We start from the raw sequence: 16,700 nt of genomic DNA, 5'->3' as shown, positions 1-16,700 counted from the left end.
TATCGCTGTCAACCGGCTGGGAAGAGACGGTTGGGTCGACAATACCCCGGACCGAGGCAGCTGAGGCATGTGCGAAAGAAGGCTTTCGTCGCCACCATGACAAGCACACCGACGTCGTCGGGTGCGTTGACTAAACTTAGACTCTAACTAAACCTTCGTCACCGTCATCATCGGTCTGAAGGAGACCGTCACCATTCTGAAGGACTCCAACACTTTGCCGCAAACACCATTTTGCCATTAACAACATGGTGGTAAGTTGACGTTTAAACTTCAGGGTTTCTACCGCTTTGAAGTTGGTGCACGCTTAGTACCTATGTCTTCAGTTGACAATTTGTTGCGATCTGTAGCTCTGTCAATCACGCAATAAAATCTGGATGGGTTGCTGATGGCATTTTGTTGTATCAATTAGATAGTTTACCTTTTCACGCCAAGCTGCTGGAATTGCAAGTCAGTCATCGGAAAGTCATAAGAACACTTTTCGATGCCCTGCAATAAACTACGAACAGGTCTGTCCTAAAATGAATCGTTACTTGTCTAGACAGCAGCAGTTTAGTCTGACAGAGTATGGTAACATTGTTACCCACTGTAGACGATAAATTTAGCCAGTGTCTTGTGGATGGTTGTCATCTTCGTGACCAAGAAAAACAATAAAAATAGAATTGTCCTACATTCAACACACGTGTGTTAAATGTAAAGGTTATTATAGCAATTAAATAGGTTGTCGTTTCAAAAGTGACAGTAACTCATTGAAATTAAAGAGTAGTGTGAGCTGGATTTTTGAAATTTGCCTGTGATGCAGAGCAAATACGCACTGTTGGCTTATCACAATCAAGCGTAAACGACAAGCGGAGGCAGAGTAGATGTGTGAAGGAAAAGCGAGCATATGTACTGTGGCCAGCGGCATCGTCAGAAGCATTACCGACAAGCAGCGCCGCCCGCCCCCGGCAGTGGCAACCAAAAGCGCGCCAATAAACGCCATTGTTCTCTCAGCAATCACCGCGTTGGGTGGTCCCTACCCGCGGTCTACATGGTGTCAGAAGACACAAAGAACCCGGCGAAGTAGGCTTAATGTGAAAAGGCCTAACGGTCAGCCTTCGCCGAACAGCCGCGCCACTTGCGCAACCCTGCCGCTGCAATGGCTACAGCAGCGACAGCGGGAAACGTAACATCCCTGCTACCAGCCCCGAAGCCCCTGGATACGTCGCAGGATCTTTGGGTGGCATGGAAACTTTGGGCGAGTGAGTACAAGCTCTACGCGACTGCGACCGGGCTCGCAACGAAGCCAAAAGAAATTCAAGCGGCAACGTTTTTGGTCATAATCGGTGAAGAGGGACGGAGGATCTTCCGCACGTTCAATTTCGAAACGGAAGCGGATCGCGACGACGTAGACAAGCTCTTCGAAAAATTTGAGGAACACTGCAAGCCCGTCGTTAACCTCGCGTACCACGACTTCGTTTTCGGCACGAGAGACCAAAAGTCGGGAGAACGCTTCGATGAATGGCTGACTGAGCTTCGTACGCTCATCCGGAACTGCGAGTACGGGCAGCTCGAAGAGAGGATGTTGAAAAGCCGCATCATCCTAGGCATAAAGGACAAGCGGTTGCAAAGCCATCTGATCAACGAGAACCCCGATTTTCGCAAGCTCGTGGAAATTTGTCGCACGCGAGAGAAAAGCAAGGAGCAGGTAGAAGAGATACAAAAAACGACCCAAGCTGGCCGCGGCAACGCCGACAAGCGCCAGGACGTCACTGAAGAGGTCAACTTCGTACAGAAGGACAAAGCGTGCGCGAAGTGCGGTTACGCGTACCACAAGAACCAAGCCTGCCCCGCAGAAGGCAAGAAATGCAAGCAGTGCGGCAAACTCGGCCATTTCGCGAGCGTCTGCCGATCAAAGAAGCCGAACAAGAGAGGCGCCGGACAGGTGAAGACCCAAAAAGTTGACAGCCTGGAATGCGAAGAAAGCTACTTTCTGCATGCCGTCTCGTCGAGCTACACGCAAAAAGGTGGAGTTTGGAAAGCCGAGATCGACATTGAGGGCAAGCCAGCGGTCTGCAACTTGGATACGGGAGCAAACTGTTCGGTGATTTCACTCAAGCAACTGAAGGCGATAACACGCAAGGAGTTAGAGCCAAGCAACGCACTACTGAACACATTTTTCGGCCAGAAAAAGAAAGCTGCTGGAAAGGTGACCCTGCAAGTGTCCAGCAAACACGGAGCTGCTCGGGCACAGTTTTTCGTTGTGCAAGAACCGGTTCAAGCAACCCTCAGTGGTGAACTATCCCAAGAGCTAGGCCTCATCAAACTTGTGGCCACAGTGACAGAAGAGGGCCAACTCTACGAAGCGGCACAACCGTTCGAAGAGACTTTCAAGGGCCTAGGTGAACTACGTGGGGTGGTGTATCACATGAAAGTGCACCAGGGATCGCAAGGTGTAGTTAAGCCAGCCCGTAGCGTCGCTCTGGCCCTCCGTGACAAGGTCAAGGCTGAACTCGACCGAATGGAAGCAAATGGAGTGATAACCCCCATCACCGAACCGACTGAATGGGCCAGCCAGATGGTAGTTGTGGTCAAGAAAGACAAGATTAGAATATGCTTGGACCCAGTTGACCTCAACAAAGCGCTCAAGAGAGAGCACTACCACATGCCGACGCTGGAGGACATAGTCACAAACATCGAGGGTGCCAAGTACTTTTCTACATTGGACGCTGCCACAGGATTTTGGCAGATTCGACTTGACAAGCCCAGCTCGTATTTGTGCACCATGAGCACGCCCTACGGAAGATACAGATTCCTCCGGATGCCGTTCGGAATCGCCACGGCACCAGAAGTCTTCCAGAGAGCAATGCACCAGGTGCTCCAAGGTTTCGACGGCGTCGAGGTGGTCATGGACGACATACTGGTGTGGGGTTCAACAAAAGAAGAGCACGACAGACGTCTTCAAAATGTCCTGCAACGGTGCCAAGAGGTGAACCTCAAGCTGAACCTGGCCAAGAGCCACTTTTTCAAAGCGGAGGTACGCTACCTCGGCTTTGTGCTAACGGACAAAGGACTTTCGATTGACTCGAACAGTGCAGAAGACATCCTTGCAGTTCAGGTCCCAGAGAACGCAAAGGAACTGAAGACATTCCTAGGAATGGTGAACTTTGTTGCCAGGTTTATCCCGAACATGTCGGAGTTAAGTGCACCTCTACGAGGCCTGCTGAAGAAGGACAACGCTTGGGTCTGGACCGACTCCCAACAAGAAAGCTTTGAGCGTCTTCGGACAGCCCTATCACAGGCACCGGTCCTGGCATACTACGACAAGACGCAACCCCTTGTGTTGCAGGTAGATGCTAGCCAACGAGGAGTAGGAGCTGTCATCTTGCAGAATGGACACCCCCTGGCCTACTCTTCTCGCTCACTGACTGAAGTGCAAGAGAGGTATGCACAAATTGAAAAGGAGATGTTAGCCATTGTGCATGGATGCACTCGCTTCCACGACTACGTCTTCGCTCAGCGGTGCATCCTGGTGGAAAGTGACCACCGCCCTCTCGAGGCGATCTTCAGGAAACCACTTCACCAGTGTCCGCTACGTCTGCAAAGAATGCGCCTGACTCTCCAGAAGTACTCACTTGAGATAAAATAGAAGCCGGGAAACGAGATGTTCATCGCAGACGCCCTGTCTCGGTTCCCATCGAAAGAGAAGGTGCCAGAGGAAGAACACTTCCAAGTGAACGTCATCCAAGAGCTGACTGTCTCTGCAGAAAGACTTCAGCAGATCAAGCGGGCAACAAACCAAGATGAGAATCTCCGTACCCTGAGGGAGTATGCAAGCACGAAGTGGCCAGAAGACAAAAATGCGGTCCCCGAACAAATCCGAGCCTACTGGCCATACCGTGATGAGATCCATTCGGAAGACGACCTCCTCTTCCGATCAAACAGGCTGATCATTCCAAGCACAATGAAGAACGAAGTCCTAGACCTCCTGCATGCAGCCCATGGAGGTACAGAAAAGATGAAACAACGTGCCAGAGACGTCATGTTTTGGCCTGGAATGTCAGCAGACATCCAAGAGAAAGCGGAAAGATGTGCGCTCTGCAGACAACACAAGCCCAGGAACCAACGGCTGCCAATGATGAGCCATGATGTCCCAGAACTGCCCTGGCAGACAGTTGGCATGGACCTTTTCCACCAAGCAGGAGATGAGTATGTGATCATCGTGGACTTTTATTCGTTTTATTTCGAACTTCGACGCTTGAAACACACAACGGCAGATGCTGTCATAAAGTTCTGCCAAGAGGTCTTTGTTACGCATGGTCTTCCCCACACGCTGATCAGTGATAATGGGCCACCGTTTAACAGCCCCAAGTTTGCCGAATTCATGGAGCGCTGTGACATCATCCACGCGACGTCAAGTCCACACTACCCCCGTTCAAACGGAATGGCCGAGCGAGCCCTCCAAGAGGCAAAGAAGCTGCTGAGCAAGACTCCCTACGACACGACAGAATTCTACAGCGCCCTGTTGGAATGGAGGAACATGCCAAGAGACAGGCTCCTGCAGTCCCCAGTCCAGCGCCTGATGGGAAGAAGGACAAGGACACTGCTGCCTACGCACCGCAAGCTTTTAGAGCCTGAGACAGTGCCACCCCAGCAGGTGACTGCAAGACTTAAGGAGATACGCCAGCACCATCAGACGTACTACAACCAAGGTACAAGAAGTCTGGAGCGTTTGCACCCTGGGTCGACGGTCTCAGTGTTTGACAGTCGGACCTCTCAGTGGTCGCCAGCAGTAGTAGTGACAACCGACCCTGCACCCAGCTCGTACATCGTGGCAAACGAAGATGGGCAACAGCTTCGTCGCAACAGGGAGCACATACGCTCTCATAGCCCCACAACGACGACGCCACAGCCTTCGGGACCCCAACCTATGGCACTACGGAGAAGCTCAAGACAGCCCCGCAAGCCATGTCGCTACATAGAGTGTGACTGAGCAAAGCTTTAGCTCCAGATTTGTGTTTCTTTTATTAAAAAAAGTGAAAGCCGTTTACAACTTCCTGTAACGCCGAATTGGAGCGCAGCTTTTGAGGAGGAGTGGAGGGTATATTCCTCCTCCTCCCTCGTGATCATGCCTGCTAGTCCTCCTCCCCTCCTGCTCCCCCTCCCTCTCCTTTACCATCTCCTCGTCCTTCAAGCTCCTCCCCTCCCCTCGCCTCCGCCTCCTCGTCTCTCCTCCCCCCCTCCTCCACCTTCGTACTGCTTTCCTCCTTGCCGCTCAAGCCGGAAAGGGTCGCGTAAGAGCTGTGCTCTTACGCGACCCTTTCCCCCCCGAACCATACTAGACAATGAGGGGAGGAGGAGGAGGGGGAGGAGGAGGGCAGAGGTCCGGGGGGTCACGTGACTTCGAGGGGACGGGATCACATGACCTTGGGCGGGCCGTCACGTGACCGGCGGGGGGAGGGGAGTCACCCCCCGAGGTCACGTGACCTTGGCGGGGGAGGAGGGGGGGAGGAGGAGGAGCGGAGGGGGAGGAGGAGGAGGGGGAGGGGCGACGCCGACGACGACGCCAACGCCGACGCCGCACAGACTGGAAACGGGTCATGTGACCCCCTCCCCCCGAGGTCACGTGACCCGCCCGGACCATACTACACAATGAGGGGAGGAGGAGAAGGAGGGGGAGGAAGAGGAGGAGGAGGGGGAGGAGGAGGAGAGGGAGGAGCGTGGTTACGCCGACGCCGACGCCGACGCCGACGGCGACGCCGACGGCGACGGCGACGCCGACGGCGACGCCGACGGCGACGCCAACGGCGACGCCGACGCCGCTCAGGCTGGAAACGGGCCCCTAAGAGCTGCGCTCTAAAAGGGAGATGTGGCCAGCGGCATCGTCAGAAGCATTGCCGACAAGCAGCGCCGCCCGCCCCCGGCAGTGGCAACCAAAAGCGCGCCAATAAACGCCATTGTTCTCTCAGCAATCACCGCGTTGGGTGGTCCCTACCCGCGGTCTACATGTACTAAAGAAAGAACTGCTACGTAACGTGAAGAATGTCAGCAACTATCTTGCCATTGTGGTACGAGCTCAGTGGCTATGCACATGCTTATAGCAGCCTGTGAATGCAGGATGCTCCCCTTATGTGGCAAAGCCAGGGGGGGGGGGGGGGGTTTATGGGGCTTCGCTCCTTCCCTCCCCAAATCCGGCGGGCCCTAGAATATACACACAAATTCCGACACCATCCCCCCTGCACCCCAAGTCATAAACATCCCAGCCACCTCAACCCCGCTCCATCCTCACCCCCTTAGAAGTTCCTTGCTACGCCATACTATCAACAGCACTCAATAGATAGTCAACATTACCAAGATAAACGAAATTTATTTTATTTTTTGCACCATATAGGCAGTGTTTTCGTCTTTATATGCATGCAGCCAAAGCACACACTGTAGAAAACACTTGTGTGAAGCCTGCGTTCACAATGCAGTCCCCGTCAAACTTTCAAGGCGTTAACGAATTCCACAAATTAAATTTTCAACGAAACGAGTTTGTTTTGCAAAACGCTGGCAAACTTACGTTGCGTTTTACATCATTCACCTTTGTCGTCCGATGAATCAGTAGTCAGCACTACACAAACCTCAATGAGCTTGTCGTTTGTTTTCTTGCCGTTGGGGCGATCGCTGGCGGTCGTGGCGGCGGCAAAATTCTTTCTCAGACCGTTGGCTGCTGCCTCCGTGCTCGCGGAAACGTGGTTCCCTTTGTGTCAAGGTGAAGTTTTGAATCTTAATGAACGGCAACGCTGAATAAAGGTCTATTACCGTAATCATAATCATAATCTCAGCAACGCTACCGTGCGAGCCACAACAACACCATCACTTTCAAGCTTCATAACACCGGCACAAATAGAAGCCAAGTCTTGCATCTCGCCAAGCGTTACATCGGAGACGTTAAACGCCAGCTCACTGTGCTCTTCCACCCGGGCCTGCCGCCGAATGGGCTCATCCAACAGCACGAAGGTATTCGTGTGCAGCGTTGATCAAGTGACCAATCGCATGTCAAACCCCAGCTGCGGTCGATCCGACGAGCATCGCGGCCATGTTCTTTCGAGTTTAACTCGCCAAGGGTACGGTTGTCGAGTTAAAACAATGCAAATAATCCAGTGCATTCTTGTTCTTACGTCATTTTGTCGTCACAACCCGAACTCGAAAATGACTGTTAGCGGCAAACAGAGGCTTTCTAGTTTCACGAACGTTTCCATGGCAAATGGCGTTGAATCGTCATGCGCAATGAAGCCAATGAGAAAGCGAGGTACCTATGTAGGGACGTGTAAAAACGTAAAAGCCGTTTTTTTTTTTTTGCACGAGCTATTCTGCAAATAAAAATAAGTAAAAAAGACTGCCCGAGATTATGCCGTCGCGTGCATTTCTTCAGCGCCGAAAGAGAAGAGCATGGCTTATGGAGACTATACCGGCATAATCACTGCAGTGAGCAAATGAGCAAAGCATTATTAAAACTGCCCGAAGAAACTTTCCTGCATCATCCACAGCATGTTCACAACCGGTGCACTCTGCGTCGATCTCATGACTAGTCAATATTACCACAAAGTCGTCGTCAGCTCTGTATCCATTTGGAGTCTCCTTCACAGGCGAACAGGAAATTTCATTTGCAGCTTATGTTCACGGCGGTTCCACAAAGGATGGTCGGTGTCGCAGCGTACCTTCACATAATATTTTCTTCTCGTAATGCCATCCGTATCGTGCAGAAACAGGGAAAGCAACCACGCAAGCGAGACACAAACACCACAAGGTCGTTACCGCGGTTTTCGCCATGTTTGTTTTCAAAGACCGTAGCGAAACACTTCGAGAAAAAAAGCTGAGATATGTTAGCTAAATTTGCTTTACGTCATAATTATTGAAATAATCTTTCGTATTTTATAAAAGGATAATATTATTTTTCTCTGTTTCCTTCCATTTTCCGGAAGGTAGCCTTTTCTCCGTTATTCGCTCGTTCTAAGTCCCGCAGGAAAGGAAGAATATAACAAAAAGAACAGGGGGAAATGCAGGGATTTCTTCGCCCCAACTGGGTGGACACGTCACCGCGACGTAGGGCACCGTCAGATTCTAGTTGACCGCGAGCATGAACCCGAACGTTGGGGCGGAGCCTCAAACAAGAATCATTCTAGTTTGAGGCTCCGCCCCTTCTTTCTCGATACGTCACAACTCGAAAGGTACCCGTTTGCGACCAGAATAGCACCCCAGGATCGCTAGGTTGGACATTTGAGAAAAGGTACATGGAAGTGACGTAATGCAAAGGAGGAGCGTATCCTAGCAACACTCACGTGGCGGCTCTGCCCACTTTGACGCCGCTACGTCATCGCAAACTTGACACCCGTCACCCGTTTCAGCGACGTCCGGAGCCAACCACTGTCGAGCGGAAGTAGCTACGCATTCCCTGAGGCGTCCCTACGCGCGGGATACGGGGTAGGATTTAGTACGACGCGGGGAGCAGTTCCTGCGTTTAGCGAAGGAACGGCAACCAATCCTGTGCGTCGCTGGCCGTCGCATCTGTTCTAGTACAGGTAAAAGTATTGAAAAACAATCAAAACCTTTTGGGCGTTGTTAAAACAAACCGCTTTTTTGTGTCCTTTTGCAATACATTTAAGAATTAATTGGAGAGAAAGTTGTTCCAATATTATGGGGGATGTGCGCTACGCGCCATCTTCAAACCAAAATGTCGAACCACGAGGAGCCGGGTGTGCCGGGGGCAGCGGAGGGGTCGGCGGAACCAACGGGGAGCGCGCGAGTGACGGCTGCTTTAGTCAGAAACAATTTTTTTATCTTTCGAGAACTTGCTATTGCTGTGCTCAAATAAGAATGTTTGGCGCAACATCTGTGATAATTCTTTCAAAGTGGTCCAGTGTTCATATGGTGGTATGCTAGTCAGAGAATATATATATATATTTTTTCCTTTCGAAATTTAACTATTGTGCTCAAATAAGACCAGAGTGTTCAACAAGATATCTGTGATATATACTTAAGATTGCCCAATTGCTTACATGGTTCCAGTCGATGCTCAGTTTTACTTCCAAGAATGAAATATTACATTCCATGTTATCACACTTTTATTCATGAAGTCACAGGGTTTTCTTTAAGAAATAAAGCAATTTTCAAAACAAACTACATGTGCACTGTCTTGAGATAACACAATCACCTAACTTTGATGAAGTACCATAAAAGAGATAATAAAATGGAGCAGAAGGCAAGACGCTTTGAAGCATTTGTAAAATGAAACAATGTCCATGACAACATTATCCCTGGTTCAATGAGCAACTAAGAAAGCAATCTCTGCAAAAGCAAGCATTTCTTTCTAGAGGTAGTCTAAATTAATTCTGAGTTCTTTGCAGGGGCGATCCAGATGACCTGTTGGTCTGGCAACTAAACCTCCGAACCTTTCCTGTCACTGTCGACTGCGTCTTGTGCCTTCTGCTCATAAAAATAAAAAAAAAAGGCTGTATCGATTTCACCGCGATGCACTCGACACGTATCCGGAGGCAGCACGCTGGCTGTGCGACGAACTTCACAAGGTGTGGGAGCTGAAGAGAGTATGTAGCTTGTGGACGGCCATGACTGTGGAGCAGGAAGCGAAGTGTGCACTTTACGGCTTCCACGGGGAGGGCTTCACTGAGGGCAAGGATGTGACGGGGTCCTTGGTGGTCAGGACCTCAGTCGTGGTGGCGAGATGTTCCCTGTCGCTGGCGGCGTCCGTGCTGGGCACCACCGCAGCGAGGGCGCTGAGGGGCTTCCCGACGGTGTCCCTGGTGGTCGGGACTACCGTCGTGGCGGCGGACCCCTTGCGTGTGGCGCTCCGCACGGGCACGTCTGCGGCGGGTTCCGAACCGGGCGACAAGGCGCTGCCTCAGAGCCTTCCCCCTGTCCGAGAGGCCGACCGGAAGGCCGACCGGAGGGCCGGCAGGAGCCAGCCTCTCGGGAGCCGACGCTGACCTCTCCGAGCTCGGCTCAGAACCGTCCGAGCTCGGCTCAGACTCCAACTCTGACTCTTCAGGGTCGGAGTCTGATTCCGGTTCTGCCTCGCTCGATGCAAGGCAGATGTTGTGGAGCACTGCACATGCCGAAATAATGGCGGTGGCTGTTGAAGGGTGGTAATACAGAGCCCGGTGCCTTTGCAGACACCGGAATCTGTTTTTCAACAGCCCGATGCAGCGCTCCACAATAGACCTGATCGAGGTATGCGCCTTAATAAACCGGCCGCAAGCGGTGGAGGTCGCGTGGTTCCCGGCGACAGGGGTGATGAGCCAAGGCTCCAAGGGGTAGCCGCTGTCACCTGCACATGTAGAGGATGGAACATATTACATTCTTTACTTTTTAAAATAAAAGGCAAGAAAACAGCTGTGTGCAACTATGTCAATTATAATGTAACTTAATTAAGTGTGACTTAAAAGTGTGTTAATATTTCTGCACTACAGTATCAGTTTACATTATGATTAATTAGTACCAGCTTGCCTGCAAACTCCCTGTTATTTCATGTAACTATGTGTTTTCCTCGTGGGTTGTATGGGATGTGTGCACGATTCCTTTGGGGTGCTGTGTTGTATGCAAGTGCATTATTAGGCCCTTGCATCCGACAGATAAAAGCTCTGTTGCTTTTGGGAGTGTGGCCGTGACCTTAGGCACGGGCAGAGCAGAACACGCTGGCCTTGTCTTTGGCAAGCAAGGGGATAAGGCGCCAGTTCGACGAACCTCTTTCCTAATCCTCGGTGGAGTTGGAGATGGGGAAAAGAGAGGGGGTGGTTAGATTGGAAAGGAGTCAGGTCCTGTTGGGACACGGAGGGTCTAATAGGAGGAGCTATATGGGCAGACCGAAGAAGAAGGGTCAGGGAAAGAATCTAGTGTGTGGGACAGAGACGACCCGAGGACAGATCTGGCGAGCCCCAAGTGGCCAAGGAGGAATTGATCCCATTCCGTACAAACTGACGACCGTCAAAGCGACCAGGCGAGCCCCAGGGATCGGCGAAAGAGCTCCAACTTCATGCAAAAACCAACCAGCAAGAGGGTACAGGCAGGCAGTAACAGTGAGTGGGCCGAACCGGACAGCGACTCGCACTGCGGTCGCATGCCTTGCGCAGTCTATCACTGTCGTGAGATTGGTGTAGTGTGGCTTTCGTAGCCTGTAGAGTGTGGGAGTTATGTGACACAAACAGAGATTAATGGCCAAACTTTGGGTGTTGTCTCACTTCAAAAAGTTCCAGCAACTGTGTCTGTGTGCCTCACAACAAGCACAGTACGTGTGGTACTGTGGCTTTCAAGCAGTGGGAGCCACCGTGTGCGTAAGGAATGAATTTAGTATGCTCACCAAGCAGGAACCGGCTGTCGCGTGGCACCTGCCCTTGCTCGAGTTGGCTTCGGAGCCAGGAAAATTGCCACACGAAGGAGTCGTGCACCGACCCGGGATACCGTGGGTCGATGCACATTATCCGGCAGTCGGCGTCACACACCTGAAAGTGAGAGATATTGACATGTAATTGCCTGAATCCACAAGTAGTAGATTGTACTTATGGTTCACAAAGCAGTCGCAATTTCAGAACCTTTTAAGTTATTTTGTCTGACACATGTATGTCAACACACCTTCCTGGATGCAAGGTACAACTAACTACCTTGAAACAAAAATAATGTTTTTTTTTTGTTTTGTTTTTTTACGGAAGCTTGCACGTTTTAACAGACAAGTATTATTTTTGGGAGAAGCGTCTCACGGCTCACATGCTACGTAGAGCACACGCTCGCGCAGTCGTGAGACCCCACAGCCCGCAGTCATAAAACAGCATACTTAAAACGTATCGGCAATACGTTTTTTTTTTTCTAGAGATTTGGGGCGCGTTTTGACAACGTAACATGAGTGTACTTACCACCATCACGTTGAAGGCGTAGAAGTACTTGCGGCACCAGTACGCCGCCCTCGTGACGGTGGGGTCGTTCTTGGACGGGCCGACGATGGAGACCATGGTCCCGTCCACGCAACTGATGACGCCGGGTATCCTGCCGAACAGCCTGAAGCCCTTCTCCGCGTCGAACCTCTCGCTCGGCGTCTCGAGGAAGTGGATCCAGCCACGCTGGACCCCAAGACGACGCACGATAGCGACGGACACGGCGCGGACCGCAACGCTGACTGTCTTTTGGTCCCGCGCTACGTGTTCGTCGCTCGCCACCATGCCTTGGAAGCTTCCCGTGCCGTAGAAGCGCAGTGCACACAACACTTGAAGCTCCACAGTTATGACCGTCCACGAGGTACGCACTTTCCCACCTCCGGTTCCTCGCGAAGTTCGTTGCACAACCACCGCACCACGATCTTGGGCAGGCGGTATTGCTTCCAAAAGATCTCCTCCGGGAGCTCGAATGCATTGCGGTGTTCCCGATACAGCCTTTCTGGCGAAAAAAAAAGCTCTATTAAAGAAAAAGACGAATTGACGAGACGGCGACGCCTCGCCGCCGAACACATGCTGCCAATGACACCTAGTTCCGAGCAAGTACCTTTTGAAACGTACTCGGTACAAAATGAAACGTCATTTTGTTGTCACGTCCGGTAGCCGACTCCGCCCAGTTTTGCCGACTCCGCCCACATTTTTCTAGGGAAATTACGTCACTTTTGTTTCCAACCAATCAGACGTGATGACGTCACTTCCGTGTACTAAAAAAAGGTACATGTACAATGTCGAACCTAGCTATCCTGGTCAGGATTAAAGTTGGTCGTGGGATACGACTTATGTTGTACTGCAGCGAAGGCTGGAAACGCGAGCTCATAGCGTTGACAGCTGCCCTTACTGCACGAGAGCTTGTGCCGCCGAGATCTGCCCCAGAGCAAAGAGCTCGCGCTTATAGCCTTTCCTGCAGTACAACAAGGTGAAACAGCGCATAGCCAGAGCGCCGTTGGCTCCGTGTCCGGCCTTTTCAAAGAAGACAATAACGACGACAACGAAAGCAATACCCGATGGCCTTTCTAAGTGAGAAACGCTTGGGCTCATCGACGACCTTGCTACCTACCAGAATACCGCTAGAATGCAGCAAGCTTATACATGAGGCATTGGTCGGTCTTACGTTCGGCTTCGTCATCCTGGCCTCCGTCATCGCAGTCATCACCGTTGGCGCGCTCTCACGGTGGACCGAGTTGTCCCGCGATGTCCCTCCGCCGCCCTTCCGAGTCAGAGGATTTGTCATTGTGTTCCCCGAGGAACGCATGGACATGTTCCAGCAGCCCGTGGTCAAGAGGCGCCACCGGGGGGAGACGCTTCGTACGCCCAACGAGGCTCCGCAAGAGATGCTCCAGTTGAAGACACGGGGGAGGGTCATTGACATGACCCATAGACATGCACTGATCAGCTTGGTGGCTGTCACGAGGAGTACTGCTGTGGGTATCGCAGCATCGCCCTTGACTCGATCATCAGCGCGGCGGGTTCATCAAGAGGTGGCGGATAGCGCTAACCACGTGCAGGTGGAAAGAAAGATTGTGTCGTTTGGGGTTGATTCCACTGGGCGCAGCGGGACAGAGGCAGTACTTGACCCGGCCTCCGCTTCCGAAGGAAAGGTGGATTCAAACAGAAATGCTTCGCGAAATCAGGAACGCTCATTTGAACTTCTGAATGGCGCGACCATTGGCCCCGTCGGGAATGGCGAACGGTCAAGCACGTTGCTTCCTGAGTTGATAGAAAGGCGAGATGGTAATTCGAGCCTAATAAGTTCTGGCAATATTTCTCACTTGGTTCGCGAGTTCCGCGACCAGACAGTGGTTTCTACTAAATTCACGCCATCACAAAGCGGCGTCGTGACTGACACGAACTCAACTGGGACGTTTAAAGTCGCGAAGGTCACTTTGATAAAAATTCACTACAATGTAAATCAGACAGCCGCAGTAGATAAATCGGAAAGGTCGCCGAAGGAGTTATCTGTAACGACGTAGTGTCAACTTGAACGTCAGCGGCGAACCGAAATTGGTAGGGTTAAATAGTATTAAATGTTGCTATTTAAATCAGAAGGTTAGCGTGCTTTTATTGCTAGACCGTCCCCCCCCCTCTCTCCCCCCAAATTGTACGCATACATAAACACGTTTACATAAAAGATTCTGAGATGAGACTCCGAGTTCATGAATAATTTATGACATTCCGCGTGTTTTCGGGTTTATTTAACATGATATCCTGCGTTGAATATTTAAAAATACCTTTCTCTGAAATAGTAATCGCACTGACAAAAATTGTGCTATCTAAACTTGTTAAAGAAGCACGGGGCCTGGCTTACTATGTTCACGCTCCTTGCTTGGTAATTCTTTCTTGGGAAGCAGTCTTATCATTGAAAGTAGGGCAATCATAAAATACCCGGACATTGTCATGACTCGCGTTTTTTCAGCTGTTAATGATTGTAGTGAAACTACAATCATTAACGAAGAAATTGTCAATTCATGTTCACAACGAGGAATACGTCTACAATAAAATTAATTTGACACGAGATTTTTTTTTTTTCAAGGCGAAGTCGGGTGTAATGTTGACGCCACTAAGGTTTAATAGGATGCACAAATGGAAAGCAGCTCATTATACATCTTGCTCAAAGCTTTCGAATGTACATCTTTTTGGCGACGACGAAGCTTGCAATTCGCTGAATATGTGGCTTTTTCCTGGGTCCCAGAATAAATCACGGAGAAGGCTTCAACCCTTCGTAGTGTTTTAGTTTTTAGTTTTATTCAAAATGCACATACAATATAATATTTTTTTTGTTGTTGCGTGTATGCTTCTACAGCCAACGTTAGGCTGCCTCAGTGGGCGTCTGGTGTCTCAGCTGTAGTAGTAGTAGTAGTAGTAGCAGTAGTAGTAGTAATATACAGTTGTAGTAGTATACAGTAGTAGTAATATTAATAATAATAATAATCTTTATTTTATGTGTTTACAAACAGCTCATGACCTTTGGTGTGGTACAAAACACACTTAGGGGCACAGGAAAGCAAACACATTAAAACAAAACTACACAGAAGGAAAAGTGTTGAATGCAAAAAGCCTGCACAAGCACAAGTGGACTTCACCAAGCGAAAGCTCGCGCTGCAGAACCCAGGGATCCTGGGTTCAATCCCCACCCCTGCCCGTTTCGAACTGGATGAGCATCGTACCGGCGTGCGGTCATATATCACTACTTCGTGGTGCACTAGACCCCAGGCTAGCGGTTGTACTGTACTGGCTAGGTTGCTCATCTACTGCTGGGAGACTCGTCGCCCGTTGACCCAGACTAAGCTCTAGGCTGTATAAACATACACACAACCCAATTTTTTTTACTTCACCAAACTATGCAGGTAATACGCCCTCAAGATTACGACTAAATGTTAATATGTCACGAAATATGTCTATTCGTGAAGAATCGATCTTGTTAAATTCCGCTTGTATTCTTATCAATGGTGATGTGACAACGACGATTCCATTCGCAACCTTATACAAAAATAAGATATTTCGATAACTCCCTCTATCAAACAGAGAAGATGAACCGATCTTCGTAAGCAGTCCTTCGTAACTATACCACCTACATCTGAAAAATCGATCGTAAACAATAGCAATAAAACGATTTTGAACTCGCTCGACAAAGCATGATGGCTTAAGGAATTTCAAACAACAAATCCAAACTCAAGTTTTGAGCGAACAAGACAGAAAAATAAGCGAAGGTAACATGTATGCGAACAAAATTGTCTGGTGAAGAGAGAAAGTTCTCCCAAGGTTCTAAGGGAAGTATTACAAGTGACAAACACATTCCGATTAAAATTAAAAGACGTATATATAAAAACTCAAAGATCACGAATAACACTAACACGCTTGATGACGCTGCTGTCGAAAACCTAGCAAAACGCAAGTGGGCCTCGTTTTCTACTAAGAATAAAAGCTGGTTCAGACGCTTACGTCTGAGTGCGTTTGACTGCGTTGCGTCGAGAACCGAAAGCGAGTCACCGGCCCATTTGTGCTTCGTATGAAGCGTGGACTCCAATTCAAGGAATCATCTTGGCACGCGATATAAGCAGCAATGATGTCCTGCTTTCTCGCTGCCGCAACGCAGTCAAACGCAGTCAAACGCAACTGTCTGAACACGCCGATCTCACCAGCCAGTTTGACTACGCCACCGCTGCCGCAAAGCATCGAGGGAACTTTAGTCTTTCTGCGCGTGCGACAACCTCGCTGGAGCTCTGCGCGTGCAGGCCACGAACAGTCTCGTGCACTGTCGATTGCCTCCTGTGAACTAAAGTTATGGCTGCTTCGCGCATGCGTCGAACGCTTGGTTAGATCGGTCTATTGTTTTTGTTTTCAGTTTGTTCAGCAGGAGGTTATTATTGTGACACCACTTAGCCACTTCACACACATCATTCTGGAGAAGTGCGTACTCAGAATGCGAACGGACCTGACGAAACTGTTTTATACCATCCGAAAATAATAGAAATTTAGCATTTTTAACCGAAAACACAATATTATTAACAAAGCACACACGAAAAAAAAAGAAGAGTAATCACGTGCACCACGCAGTAGTGATACACGACTGCACGCGGGTATTGTGCTCATCTCGATCGAAACATACCGTGGCCCAGGATCCCTGGGATCTGAAGCGCGAGCTCTCGCTCCACGCGCTCCGAGCCGCCGTGTTAACGCGGCTCCAAGCCGCAGGATATAAAACATATTCGGCCACCGATCCCCCACACACAGACAACATAATGA

The sequence above is a fragment of the Ixodes scapularis genome, unplaced genomic scaffold (assembly GCF_016920785.2).
Source record: "Ixodes scapularis isolate PalLabHiFi unplaced genomic scaffold, ASM1692078v2 PGA_scaffold5__190_contigs__length_132052651, whole genome shotgun sequence".
NCBI classification, from domain to species: Eukaryota; Metazoa; Arthropoda; class Arachnida; order Ixodida; family Ixodidae; genus Ixodes; species Ixodes scapularis.
This window is presented reverse-complemented; position numbering follows the sequence as displayed.